This window comes from Protopterus annectens, chromosome 1.part2 (genome assembly GCF_019279795.1).
Source record: "Protopterus annectens isolate FY-2018-M chromosome 1.part2, PAN1.0, whole genome shotgun sequence".
NCBI classification, from domain to species: Eukaryota; Metazoa; Chordata; order Ceratodontiformes; family Protopteridae; genus Protopterus; species Protopterus annectens.
The window spans coordinates 752,401,397-752,415,404 of NC_056727.1; positions in this window are offsets into that span (position 1 = coordinate 752,401,397).

Sequence of the window (14,008 nt, forward strand, 5' to 3'; positions counted from 1 at the left end):
GTAGTTCAGTACCCACATTCATGTCTATACCAGCATACAAATAAATACTGATAATGCTTTTGAGGTTAGACTGCTTCATTGCTTCATGTGTGACATAAACTGCCCTGGAGTACAGGACCTTTCTTGTGATTTTTTTTTTTTTTTTTATGGTTCTCAACTTAGAGTTGAGTCTCCAGTGGTCTAATGGATAAGACACTGGCTTCTTAAGCCAATTGGGGGCACAGATTGTGAAATACCCACCTGGATTGCTCCTTAAGTGAATGCAGCATTAGATGAGGAAATAGGCCTGAGAGATGCCAGATTGGAAAATGGCACCAAGCACTATATGAGCAGGCAAGGGCTTTGCTCCCACAGACCCAGATGAACTTCTCATAGACTGTAATGCTGAAACTGAATATTTAAGTTTTTGTTCAAACTCTCCTTTTGACTCCATCTTTAGATCAGGTATTGGTCTTCCAGTATTTTTGATTCTCTGTTTTTCATTATGGATCAATTCTCAAAAGGTGATTGAATACAGATATCACACTTTTCTGTTTCTGTTTATCCATTTAAAGATAAGCTATCTATAAAACAGCACTATATGGTGCAGCACAATATTTCTGTAAATGTCTTACTTACCAGTATTAATTCAAAATATCAAATATCACATTTTGCAGAGACGTAACATCATGGAAATCTAAGTCCAGAGCCCACCCACCCAACTTAATAGCAGTTTTCTATAATGTAAAATACATATGAAAGTGTAAAAGTTCAATAAATACATTAGTGCCACGTCACAAACAGGTTCATAGGTTCATATATTTATAGTAGGCTGATGACCACCAGGGTCTTTACAAGCCTGACCGTGCAATCCAATCCAATTTTGTCTCCAAGTTCCTTGGACACCTGCATAGTGAAGTATGATAGTAAAGGGGTAGCTAGGGGTTATTGGAGGGGGGTTATGTTAGTATGTTAGTTTGGGATTAATTAACTTACTGTTGACCTCTGTCTCTCAGAGACACTGGGGCCAGACTGAGGGTGAATTTGGGATTTCCAATCCAATGATCAAGATTTCTTTTACATAGGGTCAGGAGTGAACTCTGCTTCCCATAGATGAGTGCTTACTCTATAGGGCAGGGACCCTTTGAGGCACACAGCGATCTCTCCAGCATGTTCTATTTATGTTGCAGGCAAAGTTCAGGTCCTTGGAACTAGTGTTACTGGTTCCGTTTGTTTTGTGAATGTACAAGAGATTCATCAGAGCCAGATCTGAGGATGCCTTATATGCTAGGCATAGTTCACTTCTCAGCAACTTGTAGGAGACTGAGTACAGTGACAGGGCCTTAAGATGATCTTTGTAGGACAGGATTTCTTACCCTGGATTCTCCTGCTGAGGAACATTTGAGGGTGCTCCAGTAGTTACAAGTGCCTAGTTAGGTACATGCCAAAGTGGGCATTGTACTCATTGATGGGTCTGATAAGGGCTGAGTACAGTGGTACTATAACTTCCTTGGATCTGGATGCATTACCACTGCTTATGAGTTGGGTGACATAGAATGATTTTCTTACTATCTTGGCTACTTGTTGGTTGAGGGCCATGTTAATAAACACATATGTTACCAGATCCCTCACTATCAGGTCAACTCCTAGGGGTGTTTTATTGATGGAGTAATTGTTTAGCGTAGATGATTTCCCAAAGGGTGCAATAATGCATTTCTTTGCATTCCGTTTTTTATCTGTAGCTTTGGCACCAGTCATTTGTTTGTGTTAGACACTCTTGTAGGATGTTGCTGTGAAGGGGAGAATCTATGATAGCTCCCAATCTACACTCATCTGCAAACTTGGTAAGCCAGAGGCCTTTACCATTAGCCTTTACTGCCAAGACGTAGATGCCAAATAGGAGCAGGCTCAAAATATAGAGCCCGGGGGTACTCCACTGGGGGCTAATCTCCTCATGGAGGTGCTCTCATTGATCCTAGCTTCTTGGATCCTATCTGTGAGGCAGCCAGAAATCTAGTGAGTTATGTAGGAATTTATGCCTAGTTCTGAGAGTTTGTCATAAATACCTGAGTGGGGTACTGTACTGAACATCTTGGTCAGGTCAAGGTAGGTGGCATGGATTGCTTTCCTCTCATCCATAGCCTTGGTGACCCTCTCGAAGAAATCTACTAGGCTGAGTAGGCAAGAATTTCCCTTAACAAAGCCAAACTGGGATGGATCGTGTGTCTGTAGGTTGTCAATGTTCTTGATGATCATTTCCATGATAATTCATTCCATGGCTTTGTACTTCAGACTTGCCAGACTGATGTGTCTGTTGTTCCTAGGGTCAGTGGATGGTCCAATGTTATGAAGAGGGATGACCACTGTGGCCCTCCATTCACCTGGCACAGCACCTGTTTTGAGGCTGTGGTTGAACAGTGCCTCAAGTGATCCTCTTGGATCTTGTTTTAGACTAATTCAGAGGTAACTGGGGATATTGTTGGGGCCCACTAAAGAAGTGGTTTTAGCCTTAGGAAACACCACCAGGACCAGCTCCCTGTTGATAGTTGGGGGAGGGGATATGCTAAAAGGGATTTCACAGGGAGTAGTGGAGGGGGGTGAGTGGAGGGTGTAGTTAGAGCAAAATTTATCAGTCAGTAAATTTGCTATGTCACCCTGGTTATTGTGAAGGTTGTGCCATTTACCACCAGTTCTGCATACTGGTGTGTGTTACCTTTAAGGTTCCTGATATAGCTGATGAAGGTCTTGTGATTGTCCTTAACCTATGAATGCTATCCTGGCCTCGTAATTGGCCTTATTGGACTTTATTAGATGCCTTAGTTTCTTGTTTAGCTGAATCAGAGAGCTCTTGTCTCTTTGAGAGGTGGTCTTTCTGATTTTGGCCATGACTTTTTTTCTTTTCTTATATAACCTGTTAAGGTAAGGATTTTACCAGTAGATTTGTTTTTGGTGTTAGTTCTGGGCTTACTTCTGGTAGGTACAGTAGGCCTCAGTGCAGCCATTTACATGTTTCTGTAAATGATTTTGCATAGGTAGCTGTGTTCTTGGGGTTTTGGGGGAGCTGTGAATTTTGACAAGCTGGTGCTTAATAGGATGTAGTTTGCTTTAGAATAGTTCCTAACTGTTACTGTTTATTTTTAGGGCAACAGATTTGTGGTCCAACTTCAATGATGGCATGACATGGGAAGGTGGGTCGCAATACCATGCAATACCATGTTGGTGAGTACTAGTTCCAATATGTTTGATCCTCTGGTTGGAGAGTGCACTATCTGGTCCAGGGTGTTTGTGCTTATAAAGTCCAGAAAACATTGTGCCTGAGTTAGAGGCAGTGTATGTTTTCCAGTCTATAGAGAGATAATTAAAGTAGCCAATTAATAGGGAATTTAGTTGGCTGGTAAGCATCTCTAGTAGGTCTAGGTAAGAGTTGTGAGTGTCATAGGTCATAGATGGTGACCTGTATCTCGCCAGGACATGGTAAAGCACATTGTCTATGGAGAATTGGATGTAGATGAACTCCAGAGCATCATCCTGTTTACCAACCTATTTATTCTTAATGCAGATCAAAACACTCAACCTTTAGCTCCTGTCTGTGCTGCTGTTGGTCTAAATGTGTGGAAGGCAGTGCAACCTTCCACTGCAGGAGTACTTTCTGCAGCTTTAAACCAAGTCTTGATGACAGGATAAATGTCTACATTATCCAGAGTGAGGAGAGCTTGCAGGATGTGGAATTTCTTGTTTAGGCTCCAAGCATTGAGTGGTAACATCTTAAAGTTTCTTTGAGTTTTTTATTTTGTTAAGCTGGTAATTGTGTTATTTTGACATTGTCTAAAAAATGGCTCTACGGTGGTGGATAAAGTTTTGGCCAGTATCCAAAATCCCAGTGTAGGATGGACAGATCCAGACCATCCTTGTCAAATCAATGTGGTCTATTTATTTTGTTCTCCCATGCTGCTAGATATTGGATTCCCCTGGAGTGACACCAGAAATTACGCCAGTTATTAAAATCAGTAACATTTTTTGTTCATACTGTGGCATAGTTTCATAGTTTCATAGTTTAGTACTAGGCTATCTGCCCTGGGGCATTTGTAAGCCTAGCCATAGTAATGTGGCTTTCGCCACCCCATGAAATGGTACAAAAATGCACAGAATAGATTTAGAATACTGTGCCTCTGTCTAGTAGTGACACAGTGAAGGTCTCCTTATATAATAGAATTAGTTTACTGTGCCCCTGTCTAGTAGTGACACAGATGTGACCCCTGGGGTAAACCTACGATCTCCCATCCACTCATCAAGATTTCTCTTGAAGAGAGTCAGTGAGGGGCTCTGCCTAACATGAACTGGGATCTTGTTCCAGAGCATGGGAAGCCTCTGGGTTATGAATCTATGCCTCCAGCATGTCCTATTCATACTTGTGCCGAGGTTTAAGTCTTTAGCTCTCGTGGTTCTGATGGATTTGGATTTTTTGAGGTGGAGCGTGTCCATCAGTTCCTGATTGGACATGGCCATGTACGTCAGGCAGAGATCACCTCTGAGCAGGCGGTATGCTACTGAATAGAGCTGGAGTTTCTTTAGTCTGGCAGAATAAGACATATGTTGGAGACCCTTGATCCTCTTGTTGAGGTACTTTTGTGGTCTCTCCAGCTGTTGCAAATGCCGAGTGAGGTACATACCAAATGGGGCATTGTACTCAATCATGGGTCTGATGAGGGAGGAGTATAGGGGTACAATGACATCCTTGGATCTGGATGTGAATCCCTTCATGATAAGGTGTGCAAGGTAGAATGTCTTTCTAACCACTTTGGCAATGTGGGTGTCAAATGAGAGGTCGCTGTCAACTTGGGTCCCTAGGTCTCTGATTACTTTTTCCGTACTCAGTGGGTTGCTGTCTATGTGATAATTTGTGGGTACTTTGTTTTTTCCCAAAGGGAATGACTATACATTTTTTGGCATTTAGTTTAAGGCCATGACTCCGGCACCAGTTGTCCGTTTCTGTGAGGCCTTTTTGTAGGATGTATGTGTCCGCTGATGTGTTGACTATGGCGCCTAGTTTGCAGTCATCTGCGAACTTTGTCAGCCACAACCCTCCCATGTTTGCTTTAACATCTGAGAAATAAATGCCGAACAAGAGGGGTCCCAGGACAAATCCCTGTGGGACACCACTTGTGACTGGCTTTGAGTCTGACATTGCTCCAGTGATTTTAACTTTATGGGTTCTGTCCTTTAGCCAGTTTGCAACCCATCTAGTGACATAAGCGTTTACATTTAAGCTGTTGAGCTTATCTATGATGCCTGAGTGGGGTATTGTGTCGAAGGCCTTAGTCAAGTCCAGGTAGGCTGTATGGACTGCTTTGCCCTCGTCAATGGCTCTAGTGACTGTTTCGAAAAAGTCAACCAGGTTCAAAAGGCAGGATCTGCCCTTTACAAAGCCGAACTGGGTGGGGTCAAGTGTCTGTATTTCCCCAATGTCTCTGTTTATGAGTTCCATAATGATTCTTTCCATAGCTTTGCAGACCAGGCTGGTTAAGCTTATGGGGCGGTAGTTCCCAAGGTCAGTAGAGGTACCCCCTTTGTGGAGTGGGACCACTGTTGCTGTACGCCAGTGTTCAGGTACATATCCTGTAGTAAGGCTAAGGTTAAATAGCATTTTTATGTGCGGGTGTAGCTCCTCTGGGAGTTCACGTAGCACGCAACCCGGGATACTGTCAGGTCCCATTGATGCTGTGTTTTTAGCTTTGCTGAGGGCGGCTCTCATCTGGACATCTGAGATGACATGGAGATTACATTCAGCTGGGATAAGTATTTCTTCTTTTGGGGGTGAGGGAGGGGAGAAATTTGCACTGAACCTGTCAGCCAGAAAGTTGGCAATATCTGTGGGTTCAGTGTATTTTTTGTTGTTGTAAACTAACTCTGAGCATATCTGAGGGTTTCCACCCAGGTTTCTAACATAGCTGAAGAAGGCTTTGTGGTTATCTTTAGTGCCCTTAGCGATTTTTCTCTCAAAGTTGGCCTTGGATATTTTTATGAGAGAACGTAGTTTTCTGCTAGTGTTGATCAGAGATGTCTTCCCTTTATGGGATTTAGCTCTGTTGTGCAGTAGCTTCCTTCTTTTGTTATACAATTTGTTAATGGCTGAGGTCCACCAGACAGGACGCTTGGCTTTGGTGGAGAGGGACTTGGATTTATTTGGGATTGCATTACCCATGCATTCTTGGAGATGTCCATAGAAAGCATTTGTGAAGGATTCAGCATTGTGGGATGTGGTATCCACTGGCCCAGTGGGCTTAAAGGATACCATCTCAGTCTTAAGAAGAGTGAAGTCTGCTTTTGAGAAGTTTTTCACTGTGGTCTTTTGTGCTGGGGGTGGAGGTGGGATATGTATATCCAGGGTGATTAGTTTGTGGTCAGATCTCACTAGTGAGGGGTATACCTCTGGTGTGGAGCATTTTGCCCCCATGTTTGTGATGGTCAGGTCTAGTATATTATCTTCCCTAGTGGGAGAGGTGACTAGTTGTTCCAGTGCATTTAAATTTATGAATTCCAGGAACCTTTGGGCTAGGGTGTTAGGGCTAGAATAATGTACCCAATCTATGTTAGGGTAGTTGAAGTCTCCCAGTATGATGGTATTTTGTGATACATTCATATCCTCCAATGTCTTCAGGAAGGCAGACTGGGCTTCCTGAGATTAGGAGGGTTGTCTGTAACATACTACTAGTTGTATAGCAGTTTTGCCTATGGTTAGTTGCACGTGTATGGTCTCCGATGCTTCATGTGTTGCTACTAACCTGGAGGTGTGGGTGTCCTTGATGAATATGGACACTCCCCCTCCCTTTGTGGTTCGGCCCGGGTTTTGGGGCCGAAAAGCATGATACGAGGTATAGCCTGGTAGCGCCGGGGTGCTCTCAGGAGCCTTGAACCAGGTTTCAGTTACTGCACAGACGTTGATGTTCTCCATACTGAGGAGTGCATCGAGTGCCTGCATCTTGAGATTTAGACTTCTGGCATTGAGCAGCATTACCCTTAGTTTTTTTCCATTTTTGTTTTCTAAGGAGGTGGGTTTGTCTTTTGAGCCTTGCCTAAAAAAGGCACTATGGGGGTGGCAAGAGCCTTAGCCAATATCCAGAAGACCAGTGGTGACAGGTGCAAGCTGTCCCTTGCAAAGCAGCGTGGCTTGTCCAACATGTCATCCCAGGCAGACAGACATTGGATCCCCTTAGAATGACACCAGTACTTGAGCCAATTATTAAAGCTGATCATCTTGTCTTTGTATTGTGGCATCATTCTTGGTGAGGGCAAGATGTTGCTCAGGGTCAGGGTCATACCAGCCTGGGCTACATAATCAGAGAGCTCCTCTATGTCTCTTTTCATGTAGTCCAGGGAGGTACGTCTCAGGTCATTCATGCCAGCATGGACAGTGATGGAGTCATATTTGTACTTGCTTTGGAGTGACCTGAGTGCGTGTGTTATGTGGCGGATCCTAGCTCCCGATAGGCAGCTCACAGTCACCCTCTCCTTGTTCAGCCTGGTAAGCAGGACATCAGTGTGTCTGACTATAGAGTCACCTATTACTAGTGTATCAGGCATGGTGTTTGGCCTTAAGGGCTGTGATTGATTGACACACTGATTTATTGAAGTATGTGTTGCATGTGTTTTGTTTTGAGGTGGTGGATTTTTGGATGTCTGCTTTAGGAGGCTCTGTTGTTTTGGTAAGTTTTTTATTAGAGCCTCTGAGTATGTCTTTGTGTTTTTATGTGTTTGGTTTGCAATTGTGGTAGGTCTATGTGGGACTGGGTTTGTTTTGTGTGTGGTTACCATCTCCTCCTGTCTGGTCATGCCAGTCCTGAGTTGAGAGAGTTCAGCCTCCAGTTTGGCTATATAGTTGCATCTCTCACATGTATTTGTGTTTGTTGGGAGGAGGAGAGGGTTGTGTGTGTACATGAGACAATTGTAGCATTGTCGCAAGATACCCAGATTAACCAGCTGAACTGGAGAGGGCGCCAGTAATCTACCACTTGACATGGTAGAACAGTATAAGGGAGTGCTGTGCCTTTAAGGGAAATGGATATTCACAGGGGTGGTAGGTGGATGTAGTGCTTACTTAGTATGAGAGTGCTTACTTAGTAGAGAAGTTTTGAGAGCAAGTGCTAGGCTTATAATATAGCGAGTAGTCTGATTATACTAAGAGTAGAGCTTCCTTAAGGGAAAATTTGAAGAGCAGACTTGGCAGAGCCAGAAGAAGTTTAACCTAGTTTAACCGGTGCTGCGCTATCCGCACAACCGTGCAAAGCTATGCAAACGCAGATTTTAAACAGGGAACTTCAGAAGAGCTAGAAATGGTCCAAAACAACCAATTACTACAGCTCTTGTGCTGAGATCACTTCCTACAGGGACAGGTAGGCTGCTCAAGGCTTCCCACTCCCACTGGTGAGCAAAGAAACTTCCTTCTATCCAAGTAAGGTAATGTACAACACAGGAACTACACCACAGCCCAGAATACAGCAGAGCCTGTAAACTGGTCTAAACTAGTCAAGGAGAGGCAGAAAAACAAGGATTATTTTTTTGTTTTTTTTGTTTTTAGATAGAAACACACAGAAAATGCAGAAACAGTAATAAATCAGTTACACATGCTAGCACACTTTAGTGGGCAGCCTCAACAGTTAAATTAAACAAACAAACAATCAAACTTTCGATCAAATTCGACTAAAATGTAACTTTAAGTGCAGATATTAAATAATGCAGCAAACAGCTAAAAAAACAGTTTAAGATTGTTTAGGGTAAGCTAGAGAAGGTATTTCAATTAAAAAAAAAACAGCAAAGATACTTTAATCCAGAAAATAGTCGCTTTTCTGAGTTCTCTGTAGCTAGAACTGAGTAGTATAGCCAGAAAAAAACGCGCAGAGGCAGATTTTAAACAGGGAACTTCAAAAGAGCTAGAAATGGTCCAAAACAACCAATTACTACAGCTCTTGTGCTGAAGTCACTTCCTACAGGGACAGGTAGGCTGCTCAAGGCTCCCCACTCCCACTGGTGAGCAAAGAAACTTCCCTCTATCCAAGTAAGGTAATGGACAACACAGAAACTACACCACAGCCCAGAATACAGCAGAGCCTGTAAACTGGTCTAAACTAGTCGAGGAGAGGCAGGAAAACAAGGATTATTTTTTTGTTTTTTTTGTTTTTAGATAGAAACACACAGAAAATGCAGAAACAGTAATAAATCAGTTACACATGCTAGCACACTTTGGTGGGCAGCCTCAACAGTTAAATTAAACAAACAAACAAACAAACTTTCGATCAAATTTGACTAAAATGTAACTTTAAGTGCAGATATTAAATAATGCAGCAAACAGCTAAAAAAATAGTTTAAGCTTGTTTAGGGTAAGCTAGAGAAGGTATTTCAAGTAAAAAAAACAGCAAAGATACTTAAATCCAGAAAGTAGTCACTTTTCTGAGTTCTCTGTAGCTAGGACCACTCTGCAGGACCACGAGGAGCTTGTCTGAGTAGTATAGCCAGAAAAAAATGCCCAGGGGTGGAATTTAAACCGGGAACTTCAAAAGAGCTATAAATGGTCCAAAACAACCAATTACTACAGCTCTTGTGCTGATGTCACTTCCTACAGGGACAGGTAGGCTGCTCAAGGCTCCCCACTCCCACTGGTGAGCAAAGAAACTTCCTTCTATCCAAGTAAGGTAATGGACAACACAGGAACTACACCACAGCCCAGAATACAGCAGAGCCTGTAAACTGGTCTAAACTACGCATCATCCTTAGTGAAGGTAGAATGCTGCTCAATGCAAGACAAGTACCTGTCTATGACATATATTGAGAGAGATTCATAATGTTTTTTTTTCACATAGTCCAATGAGGTACATCTCAGGACATTTATACCTACATGGGCTATGATAGAATTCTGGTGGTACCTGTGGTGCAGTGACTTGATTGTTTGCGTGATGCCACAGATCTTTTCTCCAGGTAGGTAACTAACCTTTATCTTCTCCCTGTCCAGCCTGGTAAGAGAGGTATCTGTGTCTTGCAATAGAATCCCCTAAGTCAAGAGTACTAGGTAAAATATTTGCTTGCCTTATGGGCTTTTGTCTTGCAGGATCATTAGGTGTAGGCTTATGTGTGGTGCTAGGTTTTCCTTTTGGTGTGTGTTTTAGTGGTTGTTGAGAATAGGTGTTGCTGTTTGATGGCTTAGGGGATCTTTGAGGTATGGAGAGTTCTTTCATTCTCTCAGCATAAGGTCTATGTTTGGGGTATGTGGTATGTGGCATTCACTTTATAATCCCGAAATCCTGAAATATCGAATTTCAGAATCTTGAAATCATAAAGCCGAAACCTTACAATCTCAAAACCCCAGAAGCACGAATTTCAAAATCGCAACTCCTACACTAACCATAAACCACACACTTACACATACATACACCTTCCCCCCAACACAAACACACAAACCTACACTACATACAAACAGGGTAGTAAGCCCCCCACACCCCCATACTTAAATATACTAACTCCAACTGCGCACTGCACAAACAAACCCACAAAAACACCACCATATAAGCTACATTCCCCTCGCACACACACATCACAGTAGCAAAACACACTGACACACACTAAAGCCCCTAACCAAAACCCTTAAACATATATACTTACCTGAACTTCCAGCTATCCATTCACACAGTGCAACACCAGAAGCGCTAATTCAATATCTCTGGACTTCGGGATTTTGAAATTCACGCTTCTGGGGTTTCGGAGTTTTGAGATTTCAGTTTTATAATCTCAGGATTCTGAAATTCGATAACAAGGAGAAATTAATAGTAGGCACTAAACAGTCTATAATTGCAAAGTACCTTGCTAAGGAAACAGCTCCTATACTTTACAAAGAAAAAAAAAAGCCCCAAACCAGACATGTCCAAGGGTCAGCTTCCAGTGATTTCTCCTGTCCACCTGGTGAATCTGGGCATACTGGGGCAATGCAGCAATTGCCTCATGTACACAGACAACCCTCTCCTCCTACCACCCAACACTACAACCTGTGAGAGATGCACTTACATAGCCAAAATGGAAGCAAAGCTCTCTCCACCCAAGATTGTGCTAAACAGTCAAGAGGAGAAGGTTAACACCCACACTACACCTCAAGCAACACATAGCCCTTCTAAACCCGCACCACCAACACCCACATATAGCAACACTAAATCCACATATGCAGAGGCCCTTAACTGTAACCTGCCCAAGCAAAAAGACCTCTGAAGCTGAAACTCAAACAAACACCAATCACAACCAATGTGTCACATAGTTCACAACATCAGTGTGCCACCCAGCAACAGCCCCTAAGGCAAGACAATGTACCTAACACTTTAGTCATAGGTGACTCTATAGTCCGGCACACTGATGTCCCTCTCACCAGGTTGAATAACGAGAAAATTACAGTCAGCTGCCTGTCAGGTGCCAGGATCTGCCACATAACACATGCACTCAAGTCACTCCACAACAAGTACAAATATGACTCTGTCATTGTCCATGTTGGAGTGAATGACTTGAGACGTACCTCCCTGGACTACATGAAAAGAGACATGGAAGAGCTCTCAGAACATGTGGCCCAGGCAGGTATGACCCTAGCCCTGAGTAGCATCCTGCCTTCGCCCAGAATGATACCACAATATAAGGATAAAATGATTGACTTCAACAATTGGCTAAGCTTATGCTGTCATTCAAAGGGGATCCAGTATCTGTCTGCCTGGGACGACATGATTGACAGACCACGATGCTTTGCCAGAGATGGTCTACACTTGTCGCCCCTGGGATTTAGGTTACTGGCTAAGGCTCTTGCCACCCCTATAGTGCCTTTTTTAGGCAAACTCCAAAGGACAAAACCACCACCGTAACAGGTACAAGCATGCAAAATCTGAAGGTGATGCTACTCAATGCTAGAAGTCTAAACCTCAAAATGCACTCTCTCAAGGCACTCCTAAAAATGGAGAACATCGATATCTGTGCAGTAACTGAGGCCTGGTTCAAGGCTCCAGAGAGCACCCCTGCAATACCAGGCTACAACTCTTACCACACTTTTCGGCCACCAAACCAGGACCGAAACACTAAAGGTGGAGGAGTGTCAATATTCACCAAGGATATTCACACCACCAGGCTAGTTGGCCAACACAGTGTGTCTGAAATTCTCCACGTGCAACTAACACTAGGTAAGACTGCAATCCAAATTGTAGCTTGCTACAGATCCCCCACCATGCCCCAAGATTCTCACTACACCTTTCTAAACATACTGGAAAATATTAAGATAGAACCAAACACCCTAATACTGGGTGATTTTAACTACCCTGCCATTAACTGGGAAAACTACTCATGTCCCAACACCTTTGCACAACGGTTCTTGGAATTCATAAATTCCAATGCCCTGGATCAACTAATACATAGTCCCACCAGGGGCTCCAATATCCTAGACCTGGTCATTACCAACATGGGAAATCAATGCTCCATACCTATGGTCACCCCCTCGTTAGTTAGGTCTGACCATAAGCTAATCACCCTTAACATCCACATCCCACCCCCAGCACCCCAGTAAAGAAACCACCATAAAAAACTTCTCCAAAGCCAACTTCATGCTACTCAAGTCAGAAGTGACAAACTTCATGACACCCATGCAGACGGGAACTGAAAGTTCAACTGCTGGATCCTACACTAAGGCACTGTACGAGCACATCCACTCATGCATGAATTGTGCCATCCCAAATAGAACCAAAATGCTCTCATCCAAAAAAAGGAAGCCAATCTGGTGGTCCCCTGCCATAAACAAACTTTACAACAAAAAGGAAGAAACTTTTGCAGAAAAGAGGAAAATCCCAGGATGCAAAAACCTCCCTTACTAGCCTCAGTAAGAAACTGAGATGCCTCATAAAATTCTCCAAAGCTAGTTACGAAAATAGAATTGCCAAAGATTCCAAAGACAACCACAAAGCATTCTATAACTATGTCAAGAATCTAAATGGCAATGCTCAGATCTGCTCTGAGCTAAAACAGAATGGCATTAAATATACTGATCCCAAGGATATTGCCAATATCCTGGCAGATCGATTCAGTGCCAGCTTCACCCCCCTCTCACCCCCTAAATGGCCCATCTCAATACCGGAAGATTGCCAAATTCCAGTAATAACAGCCACACAGGTACAAAATGCACTCTCTAAAGCCAAGAATACAGCATCCATGGGACCAGATGACATCCCGGGCTGTGTACTACATGAACTACAATATGAACTGGCACCTCACCTAAGTGTCATGTTTAATCATAGCCTCACCTCAGGTTTCATGCCCACTGAGTGGCGCAGAGCTACAGTTATCCCAATCCACAAGGGGGATCCACCTTGGATCCCGGAAACTACCGTCCCATCAGTCTGACAAGCCTTATCTGCAAGGCCATGGAGCGTATTATCATGGAACTTATAAACAAAGACATTGGCAACTTTCAAACACTGGACCCCACCCAGTTTGGGTTTGTGAAGGGCCGATCTTGTCTCCTGAACCTGATTGACTTCTTTGAATCAGTCTCCAGAGCCATGGACAAGGGTAAGGTGGTCCACACAGCCTATCTAGACCTTGCCAAGGCCTTTGACACCATCAGCCACTCTGGAATCATAGATAAACTTACTAAGTTGGGCATTAATCCCTATGTCACCCAATGGGTTGCTAAATGGCTTACTGATAGAACCCACACTGTAAAAGTAGCCGACTCCAAATCCAGCTCCAGACAAGTGACAAGTGGAGTACCTCAGGGTTCAGTCCTGGGGCCGATCTTGTTTGGCATCTACTTCTCTGAAGTACAGGTCAACACTAAGGGACTCTGGCTAACAAAGTTTGCAGATGACTGCAAACTGGGAGCCATTATTGAATCCCCAAATGATGTGGATACTCTACAAAAGGGCCTTACAGAAACAGATGCTTGGTGCCAGAGCCATGGGCTCAAGCTCAATGCCAAGAAATATATTGTTATCCCCTTTGGGAAAAAAACAAGTATCCATGAATT